The sequence below is a fragment of the Triticum urartu genome, chromosome 3 (assembly GCF_003073215.2).
Source record: "Triticum urartu cultivar G1812 chromosome 3, Tu2.1, whole genome shotgun sequence".
Classification (NCBI taxonomy): Eukaryota; Viridiplantae; Streptophyta; class Magnoliopsida; order Poales; family Poaceae; genus Triticum; species Triticum urartu.
In genome coordinates this window covers 434376866-434383872 of record NC_053024.1, presented here as the reverse complement: position 1 = coordinate 434383872, position 7007 = coordinate 434376866, and positions in this window count along the sequence as shown.

Sequence of the window (7007 nt, the reverse complement as noted above, 5' to 3'; positions counted from 1 at the left end):
GTGGAGAGGGCTGGTTGAACAGTAGCTGGTGGAGTAGCGCGCGGTGGAGGCTGGATGAACAGGAGCCCATGGATGAACAGTCGCAGGTGGAGGCTGGAGGAGGTCGATGGTGGATGAACAATAGCTCGTGGAGGCTGGAGGGGGTCGACGGTGGAGATGAACAGTATCCCGTGGAGTCCCGGTTTGCGGTATGCCACACCCCTCCCGATGAACAGGACCCCTGTTTCGACCGTAGCGCTCCAACACAAGTCTGTTTCCTCCATTTTGCGGTACGCCACACCCCTCCCGATGAACAGGACCCCCGTTTCGACCGTAGGAGGTCCGTTTCCTCCATTTTGTGGTATGCCAGACCCCTCCCGATCAACAGGACCCCGTTCCGAATGTAGGAGGTCCGTTTCCTCCGTTGTGCGGTACGCCAGGCCTCGTTTCCATCGCCTGTTCCGTCCAAGCCCTCCCGATGAACACGACCACGCATTCCGTTCCGACCCAGCCGGTTGGCTCCCACACGTTTCGTTGCCTCCCGATGAACACGACGCATTATGTTGCCTCCCCATGAACACGACAAATTTCGTTGCCTCCCCATGAACACGACGCATTCCGTTGCCTCCCCATGAACACGACGCATTCCGTTGCCTCCCCATGAACACGACGACGACGCTGTTTCTCCGTTCCGACCCAGCCATGTACACGAGCCCTGGCCGTACGTATGCGCAAGTAGGCATTCGAGACCCCGCCCGTATGTACACATATGTGGCCGTATTTTCTTTCTTGCACCCTGGCCGCTGTACGTACGTGTACATGCTACTAGCGTGCCTCTACTACGACACGTGCGCGCCTCTACATCGACCAGTGTGTACATACACGTTCGCGACCAGAATGACAACGCTACATACGCTTCGACCAGGTGGGTCTCGACTGTCAGGCACTTCCTTGCCTGCGAAGATGTAGCTAGTGGGTCCCAGCAGTCAGGGGCGAATCGTTTTTTTTGCCCGAACGCACTTCCTTGCGTGCGAAGATGTAGCTGGTGGGTCCCAGCAGTCAGGGGGAACATTTTTTCGCGAAATACAGTGGCTCGTCCGGTGGGTCCTAGCTGTCAGGTGGAGGAATCATTATTTTCTGCGTAATAAGGAGGCACTTCCTTGCTGCGGCCGTGGACCCAGCTGTCAGCCTCTCCACGTACAGTACACATCCGATGGAAGTCGTTCCTTGACCACGTTGACCACGCCGCGCCGAGAGCACCAGGGCGGTGGACGACGGCGAGGCCTAGGAAGGGGACGAACAGAGGCAGGGAAGACTCGGCAGTTGTTTCCCACACGGAGGGGAGTACGACTGTACGAGGGTTTACTGGTTCGTCTGCCATCACCGGAGAATAACAGCAGGTGTGGGTGAGTAGAGGGATGGCTAGGCCAGCGATGGGAGTACGGTCGGGCGGTGAGGCCTGCGCGGTAGCACAGCCGGCTGCGAGGAGGAGGGAGCAGGCAGTCCCGCCAGCACTTGTTTGAGCGGCTGGAGCAGGAAGAGCAGAGATTAAAGAAGCACGACGGACGTTGGATGCACATCCAGCAGTCAGTGCTTGTGCATCAACCTTTTTTTAGGAAAGCCTCAAATCTGTGGAAAACAGCATACAACCCATCTGCCATTATTTCTAATAATTTACAGCCCATTTGCTAATTCTTAAGGTTTTTTTGGAGCCCATATTCTTTTTGTTAGCATTACAGCCCATATTGTGGCAACGGTTAAAAATTATACGAAATTTTGCATATTTTGGTGCGGTCCGAACTGTTTTTAATCCCGAAATTTCGACTCACATTCAAACTGATTTTAAAAATAAATGTATATCAATATAAAATCCAACAAATTCTCCACACATAAAAATTTAAGTAATTTAAAATCTTGAAATGAAAAAAAGATATTTGAAACTAATTGTCGGTTTGATGTGTTTTAAAAATGTACAACCCATTTCTCATTACTGATGGGCCATTTTCTCGGCCAGCCGAATGAAAGCTCTCCTCGTCTTGAAAGATTTGCAGCCCAACAGGCCTGACAAAGCGACTTACTTGGCAAATCACAAAAAAATTGGGCTGTGGCCGTGGACCCAGCTGTCAGCCTCTCCACGTACAGTACTCTTCCGATGGAAGTCGCTCCTTGACCACATTGACCACGCCGCGCGGAGAGCACCACGGCGGTGGACGACGGCGAGGCCTAGGAAGGGGACGATGCGGCAGTGGAAGCCTGCGCGGAGAGGACTACAAGGGTTCACTGGTTCGGCTGCAGTGTGAGGGTGCCGTCGCCGCAGGGCCTGGCAAGCGGTGGGAATAGTAGGGGGCGGTGAGGCCTCCACGGCAGCACAGCCGGCCACGGGAGGCAGGAGCATGCGGCACGACCGGCGCTGCTTTGGGCGGCTGGAACAAGAAGACCAGAGGTTGAAGAAGCACTACGGCCGTTGGATGGACATCGTACGGTCACTGGAGCTAGAATCGTTCATATTGATTAAGTTGACAAAGCCCTTCGTCCCCGTCAACTTAGTAGGCCCACAAGTCAGCCTCCCAGCAAGGTGGGTCCCGGCTAGCCGGGGGAGTATTCATTTTATTGTGCGTAATAACGAGGCACTTTCGGTGGGTCCGAGCTGACAGCGGGGGGACATTTTTTCGCGAAATACAGTGGCCCGTCCGGTGGGTCCCAGCAGTCAGGGGGAAACGATTTTTTCGCAAAATACTGGTGGCCCGTCCGGTGGGTCCCCGCTATCAGGAGGAGGAATAATTATTTTGCATGTAATAAGGAGGCACTTCCTTGCTGCGGCCGTGGACCCAGCTGTCAGCCTCTCCACGTATAGTCCACGTCCGATGGAAGCCGTTCCTTGACCACGTTGATCAAGCCGCGCCGAGAGCACCAAGGCGGTGGACGACGGCGAGGCCTAGGAAGGGGACAACGTGGAGCCGGGGAAGACGCGGCAGTGGATGCCCACGCGTAGAGGAGTACGAGGGTTCACTGGTTCGCTGCGGTGTGAGGCTGCCGTTGCCGCAGAACAACAGGGGATGTGGGTGAGTAGAGGGATGGCCTGGCCATCGGTGGGAGTAGTAGGGGGCAGTGAGGCCTCCGCCGCATCGCAGCCGGCCACGGGAGGCAGGAGCACGAGGCACGACCGGCGCTGCTTTGGGCGGCTGGAGCAAGAAGACCAGAGGTTGAAGAAGCACTACGGCCGTTGGATGGACATCATACGGTCACTAGAGCTAGAATCGTGCATATTGACTAAGTTGACAAAGCCCTCCGTCCCTGTCAACTTAGTAGGCCCACAAGTCAGCCTGCCACTAAGGTGGGTCCCAGCTAGCAGGGGGTATTCATTTTTTGTGCGTAATAAGGAGGCACTTCCGGTGGGTCCGAGCTGACAGCAGGGGGAACGTTTTTTTCGAGAAATACGATGGCCCGTCGGGTGGGTCCCAGCAGTCAGGGGCAAACATTTTTTTTGTGATATACTGGTGGGCGTCCGGTGGGTCCCTGCTGTGAGGTGGAGGAATAATTATTTTCCGCGTAATAAGGAGGCACTTCCTTGCGGCTGCCGTGGACCCAGCTGTCAGCCTCTCCACGTACAGTATTCTTCCGATGGAATTTGGTCGTTGACCACATTGACCACGCCGCGCCGACAGCACCACGGCGGTGGACGACGGCGAGGCTTAGGAAGGGGACGACGCGGAGCCGGGGAAGACGCGGCAGTGGATGCCCACGCGGAGAGGAGTACGAGGGTTCACTGGTTCGGCTGCGCTGCCGTCGCCGCAGAATAACAGGGGGTGTGGGTGAGTGGAGTGGAGGGATGGCCTGGCCAGCGGTGGGAGTAGTATGGGGGCGGTGAGGCCTCCGTGGCAGCACAGCCGGCCACAGGAGGCAGGAGCAGGCGGCACGACCGGCGCTGCTTTGGGTGGCTGGAGCAAGAAGACCAGATGTTGAAGAGGCACTACGGCCGTTGGATGGACATCGTACGGTCCGTCGAGCTAGAATCATGCATATTGACTAAGTTGACAAAGCCCTTCATCCCCGTCAACTTAGTAGGCCCACTATACTGGGTCCCAGCTAGCAGGGGGAGTATTCATTTTTTTGTGCGTAATAAGGAGGCACTTCCTTGCATGCGAAGATATAGCTGGTGGGTCCGAGCTGTCAGCGGCAGTAACGTTTTTTTTTGCGAAATACAGAGGCCGTTTCGGTGGGTCCCAGATGTCAGGTGGAGGAAATCATTATTTTGCGCGTAATAAGGAGGCATTTCCTTGCGTGCGGCCGTGGACCCAGCTGTCAGCCTCTCCACGTACAGTCCACTTCAGATGCATGTCGGTCGTTGACCACGCTGACCATGCCACGCCGAGAGCACCAGGGCGGTGGACGACGGTGAGGCCTAGGAAGGGAACGACACGGAGGCAGGGAAGACTCGCTCGTTGTTTTTATTTCCCACGCGGAGGGGAGTACGACTGTACGAGGGTTTACTGGTTCGTCTGCCGTCGCCGGAGAATAACAGCAGGTGTGGGTGAGTAGAGGGATGGCTAGGCCAGCGATGGGAGTACGGTGGGGTGGTGAGGCCTGCGCGGCAGCACAGCCGGCCGCGGGAAGGAGGGAGCAGGCAGTTCCGCCGGCGCTTGTTTGAGCGGCTGGAGCAGGAAGAGCAGAGATTGAAGAAGCACGACAGTCGTTGGATGGACATCCAACAGTATACATGCCATCTGTGGAAAGCCTCAAATCTGTGGAAAACAGCATACAGCCCATCTGCCATTATTTCAAATAATTTACAGCCCATTTGCTAATTCTTACGGGTTTTTTTGGAGCCCATATTCTTTATGTTAGCATTACAGCCCATATTGTGGCCACGGTTAAAAAATTATACGAAATTTTGCATATGTCGGTGCGGTCTGAACTGTTTTTAATCCCGAAATTTCGAGTCACATTCAGACTGATTTTAAAAATAAATGTATATCAATATAAAATCCAATAAATTGTCCATGCATAAAAATCAATGCAATTTAAAATCTCGAAATGAAAAAAAAGATATTTGAAAATAATTGCCGGTTTGATGTGTTTTAAAAATGTACAACCCATTTCTCATTACCGATAGGCCATTTTCTCAGCCAGCCGAATGAAGCTCTCCCCGTCTTGAAAGATTTGCAGCCCAGCAGGCCTGATAAAGCGACTTACTTGAAAAATCACAAAAGAACTGGGCTAGCCATTTTCAAAAAGAAAAAAAACTACTGGGCTAGTCTGTGGTAAACATAAAAGAAAAGGCTGTCTAGACAGGCCAGAGTGTCTCGCACAGCCCAGTTGACACCCTGCTTCCGTCTCAAAAACCAATTAGATAAATGCCACTCCAATTATGGCGATTCATAAAAATGCCACTGCAATTTCCAAACTTTGAAAAATGCCACTGCAATTTTTGCAAACTTTGAAAAATGCCACTCCAGACTTCAAAAAATGCCACTAGAAATGGCATCAAATGGCATTTTTCAAAGTTTGGAAATTGCAGTGGCATTTCTCGGATACACCAGATTTGGAGTGGCATTTATCAAATTAACCCAAAACAAAAATAACTGGGCGAGTTGCTGGGTCCCTGGTGTCAGCCGCTCGTTGTGCAATTCTCTCGTTTATTGACTACATTGACAATGGCATGGGACCCAGATGTCAGAAGTCCACTAGGAGGAGCCATTTTTTTATTGGCTTGAAATAAGGAGGCACTTGCTTGCGTACTGCCATGACCTTGGCGGGTCCCTGCTGTCATCCTCTCCATGTACAGTACTAGTTAGTCGTGCTTCAAAACTGATCGGCACGCCATTAAAAAAATAAAGGTCGATAACTAATGCGGCACCTCGGGCCAACGCGGCCAGATCGCATTTTGCACGAGAAATTACACACCATGTTTCGTTGACATGTGGTCCCGTTCCAACATATCAGTGAGACGACGGCGAGTAGTAGGAGTATTTCCGAACGGACATGTAGGCCGGGACGCCTCTTTGTGAACCGTGGCAAACTCGCAACCGTCCACCAACTCTTCGCCTTTCCCCCTCGATTTGGAACTGCTGTCGCACGCTCTTCCTCTCCCTCCTCCATTTTCCTTCAGCCCTTCACCCTTTCTTATGCCATTGTTCGATCGTCTTCTCCATGGAGGGAACAGGCCGGAAACAACCCCGTTATTCTTGACCCGATCTGAAAGATGACGTGGTGGAGGAACTCATTGATCGGTGCGACATCATCACCTCGACTAGCATGGCAGGCTCGTTCAAGCCCATTCTTGACTCAACTAATAACATCATTACAAAGAACCCAAGAGTCGAGGAGCGGTTTGATCTCCCCTATCTTCTTCGTCGTGACCCTGATGACTGGCGTCGGCACGACGGAGGCCTCGCCCTGTGCAAGTTGATGCCGCTTGATAATGATACGTATGATGTTAAGATGCCATCGCTTGAGGGCAAGGCTTGGGCAGGCACAAATGGAGATTGGGTTGTTTACATTGGGTCCAACTGCGAGTGGGAACTTGTGAATGTGTACACTCGTCACCGGGTTCCACTTCCAAAAATCTCAGCACACTGCCCAGAGGTTGAGCACACCGGTAATGTACGCGCGTTCAAATACGATCATGGTGACTGTCTTCTATGGAAGATAGAAATTTGTCGAGTTCCCAACCGCTCTTGGAATTACAACAACTATGAAGTTGTCGCTATCTTCGACAAGCTTGTTGCCATCCTTAGTGGTTTGACTCGATGGACATTGCTCAAAAATCAGTTTCTGTGCACGAATGAGTATTGTGATGCAATGCAATACGAGGGCCTTGTGTTTTCTGCCACCACTCGTGGCACCCTTTTTGCATGGTATCCTCGTAGTTTCGGTACGTTTGTCTTCCACCGTAATTATAATTTTTTCATCCACATGCATGCGGGTTAGCAAGTTTCCCTTTACTAATTAACCTTCTTCTTGTGTTTCCAAGGTCCTATGAACATCCCACCACCTATACTTGAAAATTTGTATAACCAAGGGGGAGA